The sequence below is a fragment of the Tursiops truncatus genome, chromosome 7, assembly GCF_011762595.2.
Source record: "Tursiops truncatus isolate mTurTru1 chromosome 7, mTurTru1.mat.Y, whole genome shotgun sequence".
Taxonomy (NCBI): domain Eukaryota; kingdom Metazoa; phylum Chordata; class Mammalia; order Artiodactyla; family Delphinidae; genus Tursiops; species Tursiops truncatus.
In genome coordinates this window covers 67,841,515-67,865,349 of record NC_047040.1, presented here as the reverse complement: position 1 = coordinate 67,865,349, position 23,835 = coordinate 67,841,515, and positions in this window count along the sequence as shown.

The window sequence follows — 23,835 nt, the reverse complement described above, 5'->3', positions numbered from 1 at the left end:
AGTGATTAAATGTTTATTGAGGAAATTAACGAGTTGACAAGTAGAGGAAATAGGGATTCACAAAGGCAGTGGGGAAGGAAACTATTGGGGCCTTTGCAGGAAACAACATATAATCTAGTTTGGTTGAGCCTTTGCTGTACACAGGCACAAAGGGGGAAATAAGGATGGGAATGAGAATGGGGGATGCATTATGGAGGAACTTCATTCTGTCCTTGGATGAGAGGTTTGCATTTCAGTAGGTAGGTAATAGGAAGCTCTGGAAGGTTTTGATGCCAGAGATTTATGAGGTCTGAGACCTGCTTTAAGAAGATACAGCTAATAGAACTGGAAATGGGGAGACCGGCTGGGAAGTTACTGCAATGGTCTATCATTTTCTGGTTCCTCAAACTGTCAATCCTTCTTGTAGGGTTTGGTGAAATGATTCCTCGCCTTTTTTATAGATGGTCTATCTGTATTGATTGCTCAATACTACACGTTCATTTTGTAATATAACAAAATGTCAGTGTGTTTAAAGGCATTCATTTAATGTCAAAGATATAAAAAGGTACAATACGTTGGAACGGAATGTTTTCCTTCCTCAACCTGAACATAGTCTTTCTTCTCATTATTTCACCTCCCCCTACCCACCACCATCACTGCCACTTTACCATTAGTTCCACTCAGCCTGTGCTTTTAGCTTAGCAGGTATTTCATTTTCAAGGGAAGTAATGCCTGAAGATAAGAAAAGTTCCTCCCTGGAGTATGTGTGAGCAAGCAAAATAAGCAAAGTGAACTTGGTTTTTATATACTGGATAAAAGTATAGATGCACATTTCCTTCATTTAAAGTATATTAAAGTTTCCTAAACAGGATTTTTAATTCATTTAAAACGGCATGAGGTTAGGTGGGCTGTTGGTGCTTTGAATTAATGTGCAAGCTGTTAATCTCCATAGACCTGGATTTAAAATTAGACAAAGCAATAATTAGTTTGGCACCATCATTTCACTACCCAGAGGGTAATAATGTAGGTCATAAAATACTACAGCCTGGCACAAGTTTTTTTTTTTGTACAAAACAAGGATCTAGTATTAGGTGGTATGGGGAAAAAAAAAAAAAAAAAAGATCATCACTGGGAAGTACAATGGCTTAGTTTTTGATGTATGTTCCACTATTCCTAAAGAGCCCCAAATTCAGAAATTCTTATCAGGTTTTCCTGTTTTAAGGTGAGTCTTTCCCATTTAGGTGATACAAAGAAATCTTCTCAGCTTCCCTCAGTAGCTGGTGTTTGCTGCCCACTCCGCACCCCATAATATGTTTCCACACAGCATTTGTGTATTTAGCCACAGAATTAATTTACACTACACTTTTATTTTGCTGCAGTTATTTTCCCCATCAGTTTGCCATTTTGTTAAATTATAAAAATGGCATACTATAAACATTTTTAAAAAAAATAAAAGTGTTGCTTTCAAGGAAGTGCTTACCATACATACTTGATTTCTTTTCATGGCAAATGACTACTGGCAATATCAATAATTCAAGAACAGAAACAATGAAAATACAGAGGAATTGCATTTGGATACTTCTTCCTGTCAATCATCTTTGCCAGATTCCTATTTGAACATTTGGAAAATGAGGAAGACATCAGATCTAGCCTTAAGTATGAGTAATAGTTTTCTGTTTCCTTACACTGCTCATCCCAACTGAGCTTTGAAAGCACAGGTATCTCGGATGTCTCTGCGTAGCTTAATATTTCAAGCTATGGAAATAATGTTTTAATATTGCATTGAAAATATATTTCATACAATATACATGTACAGACTTTCTACTTTACATAAAGCAATATGCATGCACCTGTGTTTATCTATAGAGACTGTTCAATGTATTAGATGAGTACATTCACAAATCATTTAAGTTGAGCTTTTCAAGTGATGTGAGCTACTGATACAAACTTGCTAATGATAATTATAGAACTGATGCTGATTTAGTCATTTCAAAAAAGCCACGGAGGCATAATTAGTGTCTGAATGGCCTCAATATTGCATTATTAGGAGGCTAGGGTGAAACTTGAAATGAGAACATCAAGGCTGATAACAGAAAAGAAAACATGAAATACATACATAATTCATTCTGAGATATTATAAAGGTTTATAACCAGAAACAATAATTTGCAGAAAGCATCTCATGTACTGGAGCCAACTGCAATCATTTGGTCAACCTGTTAAAGATCAAATAGTATATTCTTAGCTATTCTCAGTGGTGTCTTTGTAATAAAGTAGCAGCAAACAGACACTGTTTGCTTCTGGTCACTTTTAAAGAATGTTCAGTTTATCAGTAGGGACTTTAATCTCAACCTTAATAGAGTACAAAAGCAGCCTTGTTCCTGTGCTTCTCTCCTTAAGGCCACAAGCCATGTGCGTTTTTTTTAATTCAAAAGAAGAAAAATAAAATTCTTCTGAGAACACTAAATACTGTGTTTTTTCCCAGACAGTAATTTTCATTCACCTTCCCTTTTTGTCCATACTTCTCTTCTCCCTCTTCTTCTTGCTGATACACAAATGCTCCACCATACTTCACCGTCATCACTGGCGTGAGGACACACAGATACCTATGAAGTATCCCCTGCCTTGGACCCCTGCCAGGCCAACCATTATCAAGTGACCTGATGTGCCTGTTGACTAGAGCATTAAAACTCAAAAGCCCCCCCACCCCCTTCGGGTACTCGCTTCTATTAGGGGACAAAAGATATGAAGAATGGCTCTCAGATCATGTAAAACATAGAAACGGATTGCAACCTTAGCCATTCTTTCCCCTTAGCATAGGTATACAGGTAATCAGATGAAGGCATCTTTAAATATCAACTGTTTGCTATCTAAAATGTCAGCTTCCAATGTGGTTGTCACTGCTGTTATTATTACAGTTTCCAAAAATGACAAGTTTGGGTTGTATTGCATAGGAGAAATCTGGGCTGTAGCTTAATACTTACCATGAATATGTATAAATATTGTCCTCCGTTTTCTAAAGAGGTGTCATACTTACAGAACAATTGGATTTTCAACTATCTGGGTGAAGAGAGGGTGAAGAGAACCATAAGTAACCAGGATGTTAGTTATGGAAGTGGAAAGAATAAACCCTTGGATGCATGTGGGATATTATGTGAATCAAATACGGTGCATGAGACCAGACTACATTCTGGTCTCCCAACTACCACAGCCAATCAACCAACAATAAAAAAAACAATAAAACAAAACAAAAAAGAAACCCAAAAAACAAAAAAACCCCAATAAAGTTGATTTATTTAGTAAGTCTCTCCACCCCCCTACAATAGCTGGTGAACACTGAATGTAAACCATGTCTTTGCTAATTTCAGAGTCATTGACTTGCAGTCCCCTGTGAGACGGGTGGGGCTATCAGAAAGCTGGGTTTCTACACTTCCTGGTCACTAACTACAAGAAGTTACAGAGCCTTTCTATTCCACCTTTTCCACATTGATGAGTGGAGTAGCCAAATTCATGGTTTCATTAAGGATGCTTTTGGCTGCAAATAAAAGAAGCAACAACTAACAGTAGCTTAAGTACTACGCAATTTATTATCTCTCAATAGAAATTTGTGAGTAGGGAAGTTCTTGGGTGTCTACTGTCTTGATAGTGATATTTCCTCTACATTACAGGACTACAGCTTCAGATGTCACTAGAGACTAGACAACATCCAATGGAAGAAGAGGACTGTTATTCTACATGTCTCTTTTAATTTCTAAGGAAAACCCTTTCAGAAGCCATCAGGGGATTTACTTGTACCATTATTGGGTCACATTTCTTTACTTAAACCATGACTGACAGGGGAGTGAGACCACTGGGACTGGCTTAAATTAATCATAAATCGGTTCCTGTGCTGAGAAAAGGGTCAACTATTGATAAACACAGAAAACAAATGTGAAGTTCTCTCCTCAAGAAAGAAGAAACAGAAGGGGTGGCTGTGGCAGAGTTTGTAGAATGGCTGTGCAAGTCCACCATTCTTTATAATACCAGGAATCCCATTTTTACCCTGATTGCTGTGAATGGTGCCCCCTGGAGTTGTTGCACTGCACAACTGAAGGGTTTGCACATTACAACCTGTATATGAACAACAAATAGAGTCTAATTTACTTGCCATATTTTCTAGCCCAGTGGTATGGTTCTGAATCAGCTTTTTATGATCTAATTTATATCTTTATTTTAAGAACCTACTTTTCCTAAGTTTCAATGGCTTATAGCACAGGTAAGTGGCCATGATTTCAGAAGTGATTAGGAGCCTGGGATGTGGACACTATTATTATGAACATGAATTAAAACATTTAAATGCTTTCCAACTTAAGCAAATAATAGAGATGCTGATTAGCTAAATATAATAGTAAAATGAATGAAGGCATTCAAATATTAACTTTCTTAAAGAATTTAAAGTAAAAAAGTCTGTGGTCTGGCACATAGGAGACACTCAACTGTTGAATGATTGAATGAATGAATGGAGTTAAGCCCACCTAGAGAAGAAACAGCAAAGAGGTAAAATTAAGGCACTCCCTGAGAGTCCAACTAGCCATTCTTAGAACCTCGGAGATAAGAGGGAATTAAAAAATGCAACAGAAAAGATTTGGGATAGACATTGTTGCACCAAAATAGAAGTCAAGCACTGGGGCATTAACAAGGTCCATTACTGAATCTAGGATTTTGAAGAAACACAACTTTTGCCTGTGATGACAAAGTAGAGGAAGTGAAGTTAAACTGATAAAATATAATTTCATTGCATTAACAGTGACAAAAATAATGACAGCTTTCCCTTGAAATAATTTTCTATAGGATCACTGTCAATGTTTACCTCCCAGAAGGAGGAAGGGGGGAAGGAAGTGGCTGGAGGCGGGGGAGGGAAGAGTATAAACACTGAATAATTTAAAGTGTATAGAAGCATGACTTCAACTTTAAGAAATACCTACCTATATTGTTTCAAAAATAAAAACCATTCTTTTAATGACTATAATTATACTTTTTAAAGCTGAACAATTGAGCAGCATGCTCATGTCAGACGCTGTGTTATGAAGGCCATTTGTGCGTCTGCTGCCATAGCGATAGCAACTTTCCTTCCTTCCCTTTCCATTTTCCCCTGCAATAGTCTTAATTCTTTTCTATTTCTATAATTACACATGTGCTAGATCTACTTTTATGGTAACAATATTCCACAAGGTTGGTGTTGGCTGTGTGTCACAGTGGCTGTAGTGTTAGAGAACAACAAATATAGACAAAAACTCTATAAGGAACCAATGGAACTTTATGATTCCTGTGCAAACTAGTCACCTTGCTAGTTCAAGCTAATCTCAGCCTTCTCAATTTTTCTTAGTCCCTTGGAGATGCACTCAGTCAATTCCGGAATCTTCCTCTTCTCTTCATCCTTTCCTTCTTGTGAGGGGCGTTCTAGGACCTGTTTTTGACGTGGAGGCTGTGGTCCACACTCTGTCTTCCCTGAGGTTTACTTCATTCTCAGTCTTGGTGCTTCAACCTTTCTCGGATACATCTGTAGTCAGTATCTGTGGTCCTATCATGTGGTCTTCAGCTGTACGATCCGAGTGGCATCTGGTCAGGTTCCAAAGCATGTTTCCTCTTGTCCACTGAAATCCTCTCAGCTTTTCTGCATCCATCTTAAAGGTTCTTTGAATATTTTCCCGTACCGTGCTTGGTGCCTGCCTTCTGAGAGTCTGTCCTCAGACCTAATCCTGTAGATATCTTACTCACTCATTGCTCCTATTCCACAGGGACACCATGACTAGCACAAACTGTTTTGAGAAGGGAGAATGGGGAGAGGCCAGCAAGAACCCCATACCTATAGCTCAGCCCTATTAGTCTGCTCTCCCTTAATGATCAAATCCCTCCCCGTCCACCTCTGTCCTCATCCATCTCTTCCCCTTCTTTCAATCCAGATGAAGTTTTTGATCTTTTTTTGTATTGGAAAAATAAATTTTTACTTCATATTTTAACCTTTCCAACTCTGTTATTTTGGGTAGAAACTCTCTTCCCTTACATCCATAAGGCTTTTTATTTGTAATTTTCAAGAAATTCTCTCTCAGAATCCTTTGTCTTTTCTTTCTTTCTCAAGATTATTTGTCTCTATGCTTGGAACTCAAAGCTGAGATTTTGACTCTTATTTCTTTCTTAACTGTATAATCCCTCACTGGGAAGATGATGAATTGTGCAGAAAGGGTAACGTGGAGGATGTCCAGGGTAAGAAATATCAGTTAATATCTCAAAATACGATCATATTAACCCACCATTATTAGCTTGCTAGAGTGAAAGCAATCTTTAGAGAGAAACATCTCAATCCCCTCAGAAAAATAGCCAAGTATTAATTGCTCCCACATATTTTGCCAGCATGGCATTTAGAACCAATTGCTATTTTAGTTACAAGCAGTACTGAACATAAGAAACATCTCCATGATGTTTTTTCCATTGTCTGCTGATTATTTGGCTGTTTGTATCTTCAACATTCTAAAAGTAATCTCTATGGATGAGCAAACTTGAATTTGTTGTGGGTCATACACCGAGGTAGGCTTTATTTATTTTTGGCTGCTTTGGGTCTTCGTTGCTGTGCGCGGCAGGGGCTTTCTCTAGTTGCGGCGAGCGGGGGCTACTCTTCATTGCGTTACGCGGGCTTCTCATTGCGGCGGCTTCTCTTGTTGCAGAGCATGGGCTCTAGGCACACCAGCTTCAGTAGTTGTGGCGCATGGGCTTAGTTGCTCTGTGGCATGTGGCATCTTCCTGGACCAGGGATCGAACCCGTGTCCCCTGCATTGGTAGGCGGATTCTTAACCATTGCGCCACCAGGGAAGTCCCCGAGGTAAGCTTTTTACCTAACTTATTTCATTTTGGGGAAGGAGTTATTTTCATCCCTATTTTTAGGTAAGAAAACTGAGTCCCAAAGAGGATAAATAACTTGCACCAAGGGCAGAAATCCAGTGAACGGCAGAGCTAGGACTTACACCCAGTTATTCCAAGTCCTTGCAATTTTTATTACATCTAGCCCTTGTCCTGCTCACTTTCAGTGGTGTTTTACGCCCCTGTGCCTTGCCGAACATCACTGAAGTGTGTACACACCCAGAATCAGTGTCATGACTGCAAGGAAATTGCTCAATACTTTTCAGACTTGTTCAGGCAAAATTTCCCATCCTAATTAGATTTGAAGTTACCCACTCATGCTGTAAAGCAGAGCTGAAACACTGTGCAGCGGAGTTCTTCTTGTTCATTGTTCAGTTAAACCGGTAGTTCTCGACTACATTTTTTTCTGAAATGTCAACTGCTTATTAAGTTGATGGGGGTGAGGGGACAATAAGTCAGGCCAAATGTGTTTCTATGTTTTAATGCCCATTTTCTTTCATTTGTTTGAGAAATGTTCACGATTCAAAAATATGTGAATATTTTAGTAATTAAGTTTTCACTTGTTTCTTTTGCTAAACTAAAAATGATACACATTGAGAGTGACTTCAACTTCTTTCATAGATAGCTTTTCTGTTCCCTCTTCTACATCTTTCCCTTTTTTTCTTCCTATAACTGACTTTTTCTCTTAAATCACAGTTATCCTTTCCAGAAAATAAAGATATGCTGTGTGGAATTCATTCAGGTCTGAGGTTAAAATTGAAACAGAATTATATATGTTTACATAATGTATTACAATATACATACACAAATTCAAAGTGTGTTTCTAAGATCTTTGGTAAATGTAATGTCCTTTAGAAAAGTGGGCACTTCTACTTTTCCACCAAAACAAATGTAGAACTGTAGGGCTAAATCTCCATCTGCAGATAAATCATAAGACTAGAAGGGATATTTAATATTCCTAAAGGCAACATTTCTCAAAGTATGGTCTCAACCCCCTGTATTAGATTCATCTAGGGGAGGTTATTGGATCCTATTCTAGACCAGCCAAATCAGAATCTTTTGGGGAGAATCATGGAATCTACTTTTAACATGCCCCTGTGATGATTCTTTAACATACTTAAATTTGAGGACTTCTTCCTTGTGGCATAGCTCTAGACCACCCTCACATTCAAGTGAGAAACACACTTATAAAGTTCCAAGGAGCTTGAATCCATTTACACTCAATCTATTTTCCCTTCCTTCCTTCCTCTATCAACTTCCTTCCTCCCTTCCGTCTTTTCTGTATAGATATATTGATAGATAGATATGTAGATGATGGAGAGAGAACAGAGAGAATTATCTGCTAGCAGATAATGGTTCCTCCTTCCTGAAACGTATTGATTCCTTTTGCCCTTTTTCTTTTTTTTCGGTACGCGGGCCTCTCACTGTTGTGGCCTCTCCCGCTGCGGAGCACGGGCTCTGGAAGCGCAGGCTCAGCGGCATGGCTCACGGGCCCAGCCGCTCCGCGGCATGTGGGATCTTCCCGGACCGGGGCACGAACCCACGTCCCCTGCATCGGCAGGCAGACTCTCAACCACTGCGCCATCAGGGAAGCCCCATGTATTTTCTTATAATACTTTATCACGAAACATCTTACACTTAATTTCATCCTTTATAAACTGAGGAAAGAGAAAATATCTTATATAAAAGTAACTACCTACTAAATACCATTCAGATGACCCCACTATAGTGTGGAATCTGATTTTTAATGAGTGTGTGTGTGTGTGTCTGTACATATTGATACATATCTATGTCTATGTAGTTTCTAACAATATATCTATATATGCACATTTACCTATGAATATACATATATATATGCACATATATGTATGTATGTGTGTGTGTATATACATATATAGCCATATAGTTTTTCAGGATATGTATTTTGTAAATATAAATACAGAAAGGAGAGACAAAGAGCTATGTAGTTTTCAAGAACTACAGGATATTTAAGCAAATTCACATATTTCTTTGTAATATCAAAATTATGTTTGCTTTAGAACTACTATAGAACCGGGCACAGGAATTAATGTTGTAGGATAGTTATTAACAGATTTATATTGTCAATTTTTTTTCCTTCTAGTTTCTTCTGCTGTTTTTCTTCTTTCCCCTCACCTACCCCTCTTGCTCTTTAAACAATTCTTCACCTCAAATATATATACATACAAATAACATACTGAGAAGGGCCAATGACTGAATCATGTACCTTTAGTGAGGTTCCATGTAAAAAGATCTAGTAACAGGATGCTTGCTGGAACTTGTGTTTACCATATTTTCCTCATCATTATATTCTCAGGCAGATGGGTGAATAAAAGAACCTACCTACATCTACAGAGAATGCAACCCCATCCTAACACTTGAACCTTCTTGCAGGGCTGAGCCATGAGCTACTAGTGATTTGACTGGTCACAAGTAAACAAAGGGACAGAGCTTCCTGACATTGGAAAATGAATGTGGGAATTTCCATCCAACGCTCATTCTTTCCATGGCAGGCGCCTGTCTTTGAGCTGAGCTGAAGGTGGCAGGATATTATTTTCTAGGACTGTACCTTAATTCTTCATAACCTACAAACAGAAATGAGTCAAAGTTTTGAACCAGTAACAGTAGTCTCCACTGTGTGTCCTACTCTATGTCAATGAATGTGATCTCACCTAATGGAATAGATGCAGAGGTATAGTTTGGTGCTCTGACTCAGGAGGATCTCCTCATTGTAGGAAAAGAGCTGCTTGCTTCATTTTGCAGGTTATCACTCTAAACCCTGATATGCTTGGCATCTGTGTCCTCCTGAAATTGTCTTATCACCTTGTGAATGGGCACCATGCCATGCTAGCAGATGAACATAAAAATGCCAGAAACCTGGGCTGTGTGTCATTTTTGAGTATTAGTGTCTAGAAATCTATGATATTTTAAATGCAGCTTTGGAGTTTGAAACACACTTGGAGAGAACACTAGTATGCTCAGGGGCTGGTCAGATAATAGTACTGTAACATGCTGATGGTAGACAACGGCAGGTATAGATCCTGTACCTCTTTCTTAATGTATCATTATCAAAATGTCATATTTAATTGCTGGGAATTTGTTCTAAGAAACACCAAGAGCCATGTCTCAGGTGGCAAGACAGAGGAGAAATACCATGGGCTTTGTTGACCACGAATAAATTACTTAACCTCTCTGAACCTAAGTTTTATCATTTATAAGATGTGAACTGAGGCAACAAATTACATAGTGTTAGGTATTTGTATATGAACCTCACAGAGTTACTGTGCAAGTGAAATACGACACTTTTTAAGAAAGTACTCTATGAATTGTACAGTATCATTCAAATGATAGTTGTGAGCTATTTTTTTTTTTTGCACCTGTTAGTAGCCCAGCTAACTTTCCTATTGCTGATTGCAGTTCTGAGGAAGAGAATGTCAAGATTAAATTTGCGTATCAGAAGTTGTTACTGAGTTGCTGAGGAGAGGTTAATAGTGAGCTCTATTTTGGCAAAAAAATTTTTCCCAACTTGGAAAGGGCTAGATCATCATGAGCTCTTCACTGGGCAGACAAGCAGCAGGGCAATTTGTAGACCACATTTATGCTGCCCAAGAACAGGGAAGAGGTGAGAAATTTTCTGGTGATTTAAGGCATTAAAGACCACTGATCCAGATCACTTGGGCCCCAAAGTGAAAATCTGAGCGTGAACTATTCAGAATGGCTCCCTCTGCAGGTCAGGGGCCATTGACCATAGATTTGCTTACATTGGTTTTGGACCTCTGTGCCCAAAAGATTTCTGCCATTGTTCCATTTGACTTATATTCAAATAAAGTTAAAAAACAAACACATGAAAAAGAAAAAGTAGCAATCCGAGACTAATTTTACATTTTTTGTGTGCAATATAATTTACTCAGTGTATGAACGTGGATGAGAATGGCATCATTGCACAACTTGGATCATAGATGTTAAATAATAGAAAGCATAAAACTTCTGCCTCTACCAAGCTCTACAATCTGTGAAGTTGAGAGAATCTGGCACTGGGTTCCCAGCTGCTGTTCAGAAAATGCTTTGGTTATTACTGAGACTGGATTCTTCCCCTTTTTTATTACCAGTGAACCAGTTTTATGCTTGTTGAATGAGGAAGAGGAGATGAAATATACAATGAGGGCCTCCCCCACAGAGCTCTGTGATTGTGACATAATATGAAAAAGTGATTTCTTCTTACAGGTGTGGCTCATCTCAACGTAAAGCCCAATATGTGACTAATGAGCCTGAGAAGTTGGCACATACTTAAAAAAAAAAAACACTGATATCAGAATCTTATATTGCTAATTGTTTTCCTAAGCTTTTTCTCGTTTTTATTTCATGTACCAGTTTAAGTCTATGTTGGTTTGTTTCAGCTTTATGAAGTGCTCATATGTGAGGCAGACAAAAGTGGGGGAAAAAATCTGTATTTTTATAGTAAGTATTCAGCTAATAAACTACCACTGGCTAATCTGAGACAAGGGAATCCAAATGGTGATTATGTTCCAATGAAATTATTTCTTCAACTCATTATCTTTCTTTAAAATTTTTTCAACAATATTTGGAGAAAAATACATTCATGGGGGTAATAGGTTGAAATTTGTATTGAAACAATACAGCTCCCCTTTTAGGGAACTAATTCGATTGCAGAATAAAAATGATATTAATTATTGAATTAATGTTAACTTCTTAAGTTTAGGAAAATTTTAAACATGCTTAAAGTAAAACAGCGCTGATTCATATTTTTGATTAATATTTTTAAAGTATTATTACGACAGGAATAAAAATAAATCAGATTAAAACTATACTAGTAGAGGATGGTTTCAATGAAACCGACATCACACATCAATTTACTGTCTGGCTCGACACATTAATTGTCTTTTTACCACTAAGAGTTACCCTAAGGAAACATAACAACAATAATAACAAAAATAGTAAAAAAAATTAAATATGCCCAATTCATTTGCACAATCTGAGCAATGGGCTTTGTATGTGTCAGATTGCTTATGAAATGCTAGAAAACTCTGGAAATCAGAGGGTGGGGAGTATAAGCCTCTGATATAAGTATAAGCCTCACGCCCTCCCATTTAGCTGTTCTGACATGAGCTACATATTGGCATAACTATTACCGATATGTTTCTAACTGCTCTAATAACAAATTCTTGTTATTTCAAAGTGTCTCAACTGGTGGGTCAGTGCTAGTGATTAGAATAGCTTAAGTGTATGTAGACTTAGTACTGTAATTTAATTTCATTGTAAATATTGAGTAGTATATTTCCATGTAGACCATGAGAATTGAGCTGTACTGTTCTAAGCAGTAAATGAACACTGACACTTCTCCATCAGTCCTTATCTAGTAAATGTTTATGACTCCAAAATGAAACATCTTTTTTTAAGAAGTCTCTTTTTATTAGTATAATATAGTACACGGTATTCCTTCACTACATATGTGCATGTTGGAATGAAAATATTAGCAGCTGATGTTTGCAGAGTGTTTTAGGGCTTACAAAGCCTCTTCATCTACCCCATTCTATTTAAAAAAGAACTGGAGACTCAAGGGAGTTAAGTGATTTGTCTAAGATCTCATAGTTTGGTGAGTGGCACAGAGCGGACTTGACATCTTCTGACCCTAAATCCCAGGCTTTTCCCAATGCTAAACCATTTTCCCTGCAGAGTGCTCAAGGTTAAGGGCTTTGAGGTCAATGAACTGGGTTTGAATCCCAACACTTGGATTAACCTTGGGTAAGACATTTAACATCTTAGTCCATGTAAACTGTAGAGACTCTCAGTAACAATCTGATAGAGTTGTGAGAATGAAACACAATAACTTGCTGCTTTGCTCCTGGCACAGTGCCTGGCACATTGCAATCAACCAATACATATTGGTTATTGTTAACATGTACAGTCATGTGCTTACTTATGCTTACTAGTCATCATTTGTGTATTTGTGTGTTTTGGCTTCCCTCAAGTCTAAACTTGTCTCTCGAGTTTCTCAAGGGAAATAACTTCCATTTACATTTTCTGTAGATGTTAGAGAAATGCTCTTGGAATGAATGTGGAAGTGAATGATGCTAGAAAAAGCTTTTGGAATGAATGTTGAAATGAGTGAAAACAAAATGTCTCAATATGGCACTTAATTAAACTATTGGAAGTAACTGGAACCCATTATAAGCATCTATTCTAGAGAATATGAATAACTGAAAATCTGAATTTTTTTCACTTATAGTCCAATTAGTAGGAGTGCCTTCTGAATTATGATGCCAATACTTTAATTTAGTTTATTCACTGATGCAGAAACTCTCTACTTTCACATATAATCATTTTAATTTTTGCATATCTAGGTTTTTCATATGCTTTGGCAGTTCTCTCAGATAAATATTCTTATGTGCCATTAGAACCACAATATTAATATCTGAGCTTACCAAATAGCCAAATCTGGTTTTTTGTAGCTTTTTCACATTTGGTAACATATTTAGTCATTATCATATAATCAGCCACAATGTATAAAATTTTGGAATTGCTTTCCTTTTTTAAAGACTTTATATCATATAAAGTAATAGAGACAAAATAACTTTCTTTAAACTTATGAAGTATCACATCTGGAAGTGGAAGAAAAAGTAACAACACAGTACAGATGTGTGTGTAGCAAATAGGGCCAAGTGTATAAAATGCTAAGTTCACTTTGGTTAAATTTCAAATTAATAAATGTATATAATTTCTGGGACAGTTATTAAATTTGTTGTCTTTTTTCATTACCAGACATGAAAATGTAATCTTTCTCTCTTAGGAGTTCATCAAACTCACTGCTTCTTCTGTCTCTGAGATTAAGTTCCTTTGCTGTAGGGAGGGTTGTGATGTCACAGAGAACAATGACTTCAGCTACTGTACAAACAGCAAGAGCCAACCACTCACGAGCAACCAAGAGCTTGTTTTCAGGCAAATGTTCTTGGCAATAACAACACAAACAGCTTGATAATAAATTACTCTCTATGCTCTTCTCAGACTTTCCCACACTGCTTTAAAAATGGTTTTGGTAAGAAATTGAGATTAATACAAAGATATTAATTAAAATAAATGGCCAGGGATTTATAACTTACAAGAGTAACTCTCCAAGAGGCTACTCTCCTGGTGGGCTCCAAAACCACCAGGAATCATTCCAAAATCTATTGCTTTTCTGAGTATCAAAACCATTAGACAGCCGAAGAGACCAATGTGAGCAAGGTCCATCAGTCCATGATGGCACCAGGGTCTTCAGAGTCCTGAGGCCCAGAGCAGGCTGGCTCCCAGGCTCTTGTCAATTGGAAAGCTGGTTCTGAAGCCCCAGACAGAGAGTGTAGGGCAGTTTCTTACTCACTCCTACGGGAGGGGAGCTCCAGGGCATTGTAGGGTACCTCAAACCACATTGATTTATCTAAGGGAATGCTAGCTTTCCAGAGGATTAATCTTCTTGGTTACCTTCTGATGAAAATAGCTCTTAATTTACCACACCTTGGGGAAATTTCTGCATATGCACAGTTCTCCATGCTCCACAGATGAAGGTTTCTTACACATGCAGACACATATGGGGTATGCAAATAGATACACACACGTATATATGTATATTTAAAATTGTGGTACTATTTTTTTAGTTCATTTACATAATGTACCACATATATGTGATGTACTAGGTGCTAAGGTGATTGCAAAAGAATATGCTACAAATCTTGCTTTCGATGAGATTATGTATAATCAATGACAGAGCTGGAGACTTAAAAAAAGTGGGCCCGTCTAGTCCCATTCTCTCAATTTATAGATGAAGAGCCTGGGGCTCAGAAAGATTGAATACTTATGTCACACAAATTAGTAGTAGATTCAGGCCCCAGTCTCCCATAATTGTAACAATAATACCTTCAGTGGCTTAGATTGTTACCACCACTACAATTGCTCTAATCCTTATTAAGCACCAGCCTAGCGCTAAGTGATTTGCATGCATTGTCTCATTTAATAACCCAGCAAGGTCAGTACTACCACTATCCCCATTTTATGGGTCACCCTGCTGGCAATGGCAGAGAAGTGCGAGTGTTCTGCCGTCTGATTTGATATTCCGTGCCCTCAACCAGAGAGATTTCCATATGCAGTGCCCTTTTCCTTACATGCTTGTGATTTAAGAAAAAAACTGAGAGTCAGTATATACTAAAATGCTAAATATAATCAGGTGCCAAAGCAATGGTAGAGATAATGGATGCTCAGGGTGGTTGGAAAGGGTGCAAGTCCCGCTTGCCACTCCATGGAGAGTGTACGAGCAAAGGTGCAGAGTGGGGCACTGAGCAGGTGTGGGGGAGGGGATGTGAGGAGTCTAAGCTTATTGAAGGGGTATGCAGTGGGAGGGCTAGACTGCAGGTACTGATGAGGACCTTTGGCACTCTCAAGATGAGTAGCCACTTTTTATAGCTATTCTTACTACTTTGGCTTTGCTGGCTTTTAAAAATTAAGGCATGTGTCTTTTTACTTGGTGTTCCAACTGCTCTTAATTTATGTATTAATTTGTTAATTCTGAAGGGCAAGACACTATGAAGGGTTGTTCCAAAACTAATGTATTGTATTGCACTGTATTATGTGACTGAATGATATTTTTGGTTTTTCATCCTAAAATATCAGGGAAATAAAGTCTCCAGCAAATGGTCTTTCTCCAAGGCTTTACCTTCACAGACTGCTTTGGGTAGTTCTGCATTTGCTTTTGTGAGCTAGATGATTATGAATTGATCACTGGAAGGAAATTTTAAAAAGCAAGTGTGGTATTTAGACAATTTTGGAGGAGGGGAAGAAGAAAAAGGGAGTAACTGTACAGGATAATTAAGTTCCATCTTTGTATTCGTCTTAGAAGTTCAGGCCTGTTTAACTGACCTACTCTAACCTTCTGCAAAGGAGACATTAACAGCAGTGGAGGTATAAATATTACATAGTGCTGTTATGCTTGTGTTAAAACAAAAAAAAGACAAAAGCCTTGTAGTTTTTAAAAATACTGGTACATTTGCTGTACTGGATAAGAAATCCAAATGTATAGCTCTGTAGCACCAGCTTAAAATAATACCTTAAGTAGGGAGGGCTCCCGTGTCTCTTCTTAAACTGACTTAGTTGAGCACTAGTATGGTCAATAAAAGCGTAACACTGGGAAAACAGTTTTCAGAAGTTTGTGCTATTTTTCTATCAGCTGTCTTACATGGAGAGCTTTAATGACTCTCTCTGTCACACTAATGGGCATTTCTGTGTGTTTCAGCAAGTCAACTACTTCTGGCGTATCCTGTTGGCCCCATTACCATTCAACTGCAGGCAACGGAAGCTCAAAGTAAGGTAGGGAGACGCAGCTCCTGAATTCCCTCTGAGACTCAAAAGAGGAGGTTTGTGGCTATTTTTCATAGAAAAGTTAACCTTGCAATTGACCACTTGACCATCCAACTATATGTAATATGGCTCTGGTTTCAGTATTAAATTACACACTTAGTAGTGCATACATGACAGAAAGCTCATTCAATTAATTTCTCAGCTTTTTCCATTTGTCTTGGAAGGCATTTTCTTTCTTCACAGAATCAGCCCTTGATTAAGTGGGGGAAGGCATATCTTAGGCTCTTCACTGTCAGGATGTTCAAATGATGAAAATATCATCTTTGATATGCTCCACTGAAAACATCTTTTGTGTGGAGTAGAGATGCACATCCCTGGAGAAGGCTGTCCTGTGTTATAGAGCAGGTAAACTGGCGGGGATGGAGGCACTTCACTGGAAGTCTCCTTTAATGTGAAAGTCTCCACATTAAAATGCCTGGACTTGAGCCTGATGCTTCCCAAACAGACTAGATGGTGCCCATTGCTTAGATTCTGCTCCTGCCAGGCCACGGGCTGGAGGGTGATTCTTGTTGGACTCTGCGGTTTTCTGGCTTTCCTTGTTTGACAGAATCCAGTTCTCCTGACCTTCAGGACATGGAGCAGAGCTCATCGCTTCCACCTGGCCTACACAGTAAGTAAAGCTATGCCCCTGGAATACTGCTGCCATGGTTAGTTTAATTTTAATTTATTGCAGAGGTGGTTTTATGCATATGACTTTATAACTGTGCACGTACCCTGAGACCTCTGAAGGTCAAATAAATAATAAATGCTCATTAAGGGCATGGTGCTTTCGCTGAAACTGGCCAAGAAAGGTGTCACTGGTGATACTTTCATGTGGACAAATAGCATCCAAGTCAAGTAGGATCTAGTATTAAACTATTACAGTATTTGGTTCTGCTGCTCTAGAAAATTATATGCCAGCAATGCCTAGTCAATCATTAAAATAGTGGAACCGTTTAAAACTGGGAGGTACTTGCTGTTTAATCTATTTTTCTTTTAAACCATTGGACTTTGGGGGGTTATTCTTCTTTGCTCTGTGTGTGTGTGTGTGTGTGTGTGTGTATGTGTGTATGTGTGTAGAATGGGAGAGAAAGTGGAAAGGGGGGAGAGAAAGAATAAGTTCTCACACTTCTTAAAGAAGTCTCCTGTTAGAGGTTACAAAAGGAAACCCTGATTTTTACCTGTGGATGAGATGCAGAACAGGGTACCAAGGTGACCCCAGGCTGCAGCTGCAGAATTCCCACCATGGAAATCCTGGCGTCCAGATGTCGTGTGTTCAGACCCCTTCAAGGTGGAAGTGCTGCCCCCATCTCTGACACGCTGTCTCTTTCTCCGTATCCCCGGGCTGCCATGGGGGATGTAGATCAACGAGAAAGCGCTCAGTGTGCCCAAGGCCTCCTAACTGAAAAATGCTGAATCACTGGACTTTGGAACGTGAATAAAAGTTAATTCTCTTAAAGAATAAAACATAGAATTCTGCCAATTTTGGTTGATAGCACTCATATAATCTTAACAAACAACACAACCTATTAACGTGATAGGGAATTCTACTTTATAAACTTCAGTGTTATGCTATGTTCCAAGCACGCTCTCCTTCACGTTAACTTAAGATATATTTATAACCTAATTATGTACATATATTCTATTCCTTATCCTAAACATATTTATAGCTAAGAAAGGAAACCTAAAATTGGAGCTGATTATGTTTGTTTCATTGGCTTAAAAGCAACCATGACCATTTAACCTTCTTGGAAACTCAGCTTTCCTTGAAAACAAACAAACAAAACCAAAACAGAGATCCTAGCTTTTGATTTTAATAATGTAGAATTAATCTTGGGACTTCCCTGATGACGCAGTGGTTGAGAATCCGCCTGCCAATGCAGGGGACACGAGTTCAATCCCTGGACCGGGAAGATCCCACATGCCGCGGAGCAACTAAGCCCGTGAGCCACAACTACTGAGCCTGTGCTCTAGAGTCCGCGAGCCACAACTACTGAAGCCCACGCTCCTGGGGCCTGTGCTCCACAACAAGAGAAGCCACCGCAGTGAGAAGCCCGCGCACTGCAATTAAGAGTAGCTCCCGCTCACCGCAACTAGAGAAAGCCCGTGCAGCAACGAAGACCCAACACAGCCAAAAAAATAAAATAAATAAATAAATTTAAAAAAACGAATTAATCTTAATTTAGAAGCGTAATCATCATGGATTATTATAGTCTGTATTTCTTTGATGTGCCTAATTCTTACCTTTCTGTTTTAATACCTTTGTCCATGTCGGTAACTACAGTCAAATGGAGATATGCCGGTAATTGAAATCTCTCTCCAATTCCTAAATCAGATCTTTGGTCCTCATTCTACTCAAGAGCCAGTTTTGGATCAGGTCTGGAATGGTGGAGAAGATAAAGTGTGGAAAGGTGTGGGAGAATACGAAGGTGCATTCCCAAGTTTATTCCTCTTCCCAGCTTCTTCCCTGTAAGTCCTCCCAGTGAATCTACCTGAAGATTTGATTATGTCCCTTCCATAAACTGATAGGATTAGTTTTAATCCATCCAAAGTTCTTACCTTGTTTTGGGTGTCTTAGAGTTTTCCTTGATGTGGACAAATTAATTTTTTTATGGCCCGAAAGACCACCATCATCCTGATTTGCATTATTGGCTTTCCTTATAAGCTCTACAGCCTAAACATAAAAATAAAGGAAAAATTATTTCAGTCCTGTCAATTCCGCATGGCCCTACTGCCTTTAAAGTGTAGAATGCTTAGTCATTGGTATATAATTGCTAACAAGGTGATTTTTTTCAGCCTTACTTTGAAATATTGTTTTAAACTCACAGGATTCCCAAGGTCTAAGCAAGCATATCCAGGCTGAGCAAATGCAAAGTCAAGAATAAATGCAAACACCATTCAATAAGGATACTCGAGTGCCAGGTACTCTGCCAGAGTCTTTGACAGGCATTATATCATTTACTCCTCATGGCCACTGCATGAAGGAAGTATTCATACTTACCCAGTTCACAGATGAGGTGACTGAGGCTGAGACAGTAACAGACTCGAGGCAAGTAGACAGGCTGAGATTTCACCCAGGTCTATCTGACTCCAAAGTCTGTGCTCTGAACTACAGAGCTTCAACATCGTGAATCAAAACATTAATTGATAAGTAGTGAAAACGGAAGCTTTGCATTAAAAGTAAAAAGCATTTTTCTTCCCAAAGAAAATCGGTCGTTAAAAAACTTCAGTGTAAAAAGGTAGGGGACCTCATATGTCTGCCGGGCAATTCCTCTCCTGTGAATTTAGATCCAATCCATTATCAATATTTTCTGGCAGTATTTCTTTCCTTTTACCGCTACATCATTCGTAAAGTTCAGTGTTTCCAGAACTATAACACGCCAATCTTTACCATGCTTTCTCAGCACTATTTGTATTTTAAATGACTGGAACCATTGCAGCCAATCACATTAGAAGACAGAGGCCACCGTTGTTAATTCCAGGCAATATGTGAAGGGAGTAAAAACCCTGAGCGCTCTACACAACCATTTCCCAGATGTTTGTCAGACTTGTCTATTTTCTCTAACTCACGTGCAGAGAAACCCAGACAAATCTGTATTTTTTCTTTTGTATTGACCAAGTTCTAGGAATAAAATGTTTTCCTGAGCAACAAAAACAAAAAATACTACTGAGTGCTTGTAGTTTAAGCTGTAATATAGTTATTTGTAGCTTTTCTGAAGTGTGTCTCTTTTGTGTAGAACTTTTAACTTGATTGCTTTTTTTAAAGCAACTGCTCAGCATTGCTTCTTAGACCCACAGACTTTAAAAACATCCTAAATGAAGCAAGAGAAAAATTTCAAGGAAAAGATTTGGCATTAGAAAGCAAAATGGGAAAAGTAGTAATTCTCTTTTAGAAGAGCTCTGATTTATTTAGATCCCTAATTCAGCTTCCTATAGATGGATATTCCTTTAAAAGGAACCCATCCCCTTCTAAGTATTAATTTCCTCTTTTATATAATTGTGATATTCCTTCCATACTTATATTACAAGCTTCTGATGGTGAAGAGGTGAGATAATCAGCAGCTCATTAAAGTTGGAAGATTCTAATTTTACTAGTAAAAAATGTAAAAACAAAAAAATCTATGTAAGCAAGTAAAATAAATTTGCCACATACAAATGAGGTATTGCTCTTACAGTCAAACTTTGGGACAGATTAGATTTTAAACAGGGAATCCACAAGCTAAATTAAAAAAAAAAGAATAGTTTGAGATGAAAGGGATGCCAAGGAACACACTGAACACCTGTGCAATCATTCAGTGCTTTTTAAAAAAAAATTTATTTATTTATTTATTTTTGGCTGCGTTGGGTCTTCGTTGCTGCACGTGGGCTTTCTCTAGTTGTGGCGAGTGGGGGCTACTCTTCATTGTGATGCACATGCTTCTCATTGCAGTGACTTCTCTGTTGCAGAGCACAGATTCTAGGCACACGGGCTTCAGTAGTTAAGGCTCACAGGCTCAGTAGTTGTGGCCTGTGGGCTCTAGGTTGCAGGCTCAGTATCTATGGTGCACGGGCTTTGTTGCTCCGCAGCATGTGGGATCTTCACAGACCAGGGCTCGAACGCGTGTCCCCTGCATTGGCAGGTGGATTCTTAACCACTGCACCACCAGGGAAGCCCGCATTCAGTGCTTTTTACAATAAGGTAGATATTACATATATAAGGAAGAGTGTTTTATTACTATTATTTTTGACACCAGAATAGTCAAATATTTTCCTGTATCTTTTATAGGGCACCTCACAGTGCCTGGACTATTGCAAGTGCTGAATAAATCTCTGCTAATTTGACAAACCCTCTCTCATTTTTAGTGATTATCTCTTTTGACAGAAGCAATTCAATATGAATTTCTAGAGCCTACAGTTAATGAGCTAGCAGCCTGGAGCCACAGGGGTTAAAGAGCATGTGTCTTAGAGTCAGAAGGACTTGGGCTTGAATGAAGCTCCTATTAGAGCTGTGTGATGCGGACAAAGTACACAATGTCTTTGATCCTCAGTTTCCTCATCTGTAAAATGGGGGGAATGATACCTATAGCACAGTGGTTTTGTATGAATTAAACTGGATAAAGCATTTAAAGTGTTCAGTGCAGTGCAGGCACACAAAAATTGCCCGCTAAAGCGTAGCTATTATTATTCATTGTGGTAGTGGTAGTGTCATGATATTTCCTCCCTCTGTCCTTCCCTCTTCTCTGCCTTCTCTCCTTTCTTCCTTTTCCCCTTTCTTCTTTCTCTCCTAACCACAAATAGAAGGGGATGTCCCATAATGGAATTACCGTTATAAAATGCCTCAATTACTATAATGTTCTTGTACAGTCATGCTCTGATAATACTGAGTGCTGTCACTGAAAATGCTGAAGGAAAATTTTAAAGGTAAGGTCTTGAAAATTTAGATTTTTCTATCATCCTCCCTAGCCCTATGCCTTAGTAACCATCTGTATTTCTCTTAATCCATTTGTGGCCCAATAGGTTGCTCTTCCTTTTTACTTTAACAAGTCTCTATCTGTAGAGATTCCACAGTTGTTGTGACAACAGTTGGAGTGGATCACTGCCTTGCAAAGAACCATCACCTGAATCATCTCACTCCCAGGTAATAACCAGAGAGAGCTAGTCTCACTTCCTTATCCTTGTTTCTCCTTAAACTTAAGAAGAAATTAAAATTGAAAATATATTGTATTGGGCTTCCCTGGTGGCGCAGTGGTTGAGAGTCCGCCTGCCAATGCAGGGGACACAGGTTCGTGCCCCAGTCTGGGAAGATCCCACATGCCGCGGAGCAGCTGGGCCCATGAGCCATGGCCGCTAAGCCTGCGCGTCCGGAGCCTGTGCTCCGCAATGGGAGAGGCCACAACAGTGAGAGGCCCGCGTACCGCAAAATAAATAAATAAATAAATAAATAAATAAATAAATAAATAAATATACTGTATTAGTTTTCTTGGGCTACTGTACCACAGTATCACAAACTGGGGTGGCTTAAAACAACAGAAATGTATTGCCTCATAGTTCTAGAAGCTAGAAGTCCAAAATCAAGGGGTTCGCAGGGCCATAGTTCCACTGACACCTGTAGGAGAGAATCCTTCCTTGTCTTTTTTAGCTTCTGGTGTTTGGTGGCAATTCTTCATTTTCCTTGGCTTGTAGATTCATCACTCCCTCTCTGCCTCTGTCATAACGAGGCCATCTTCTTCCTGTGTGTCTCTTCTTCTCTTTATTAGGATAGTAGTCACATTGGACTAAGGGCCTAGCATACTCTAGTATGACCTTAGCTTAACTCAATGAATTATATTTGCAACAACTCTATTTCCAAATGAGGCTGCATTCTCAGGTACTGGGGTTAGGACTTCAACGTATCTTTTAGGGGGACACAATTTATTCCATAATATACATTACAATGCTTAAGCTAAGTAAAATAAATTTTCAAGTAATTCTAGTAAAAGTCAGAATAAATCTGATGGTGTTGTCAAGAACAGGGAAGAAAGAAAGAATTAGAAAGGATTAGATTGGCCAACAGATATTTACTGAGCACTTAATGTGTGCAACTATGTAGAATACTCTTTAAGCATCCGATAATCTACTTATCTTCAAGGACTTCACAATTGAATTCAAGGATTTTGGATACTACACGTGTTTAGAAGCAAACAGAAAACATTTCCTTACCTTAAAACATAGTCAACAACCAAGAAATGAGTAAAAATACCTCTGTGCCAAACCAGCCCAAAGTGAGGTTTCCAAGTCTGCACTGTATGCATGTGGTTTCCTTGTAGAAAAGTAGTTTAGTAGCCTATTAACTCCTATGCAACATATAATTGTAGCAATCATATCCATTTGATTTTCCTGTCTACCACAGACTAGTCAGGCATATTGAAAGCAGTGAGAATAACAACTGAAAACCTGACAATAAAAGAAAGTATATGAAGGAAAAAGAGAACTAATAGGAGAACTGAAATTTTGCTACTTTCTGAAATCATGTAGTGTAGAGACAATCCGATATGCTTTGTCAGGCTTTGTGAACCTTATTCCTTACAATACAATAATTGGTGTTCAATATAATGATCCCAAGATATGGAGAAGCATTTAGATTCTGACCAATATGTTATATTTAATAAGGCAGACACATTTGTAACATATTTTAGAGTTTGTTCCAAAATTGTTAAAAAATATTAAATGATAAAACCAAACTATTTACAGAACTTAATCTACAATGACAGAGCCCAAGAGTGTTTTTGGCAGGTTTTACTTAAGTGCAAATGAGTGGCAGATACATGTTTAGAATTTCAGTCAGAGGAGGGAGATAAAAATGCTGTGTTGGAATGGTCATAGATAATGTCCAGAAATTGGCCCCTCGTTAGCACTTAGAAACACAGCTGGGTTTACTGTACTCCAGAGTTGTATGAATCTAGTGAAATAGGCTCTAGCACTTTTCCCATCAAGAGTGGTCCGTATGGGAAGCCCACAGTCATAGATGACCCTGTACACTTCAGAGCCTAGCATGATTCAGGAACTGACTAGGCAGTTCAGTTTTCCTCTTGGTTAGATTGCAGACT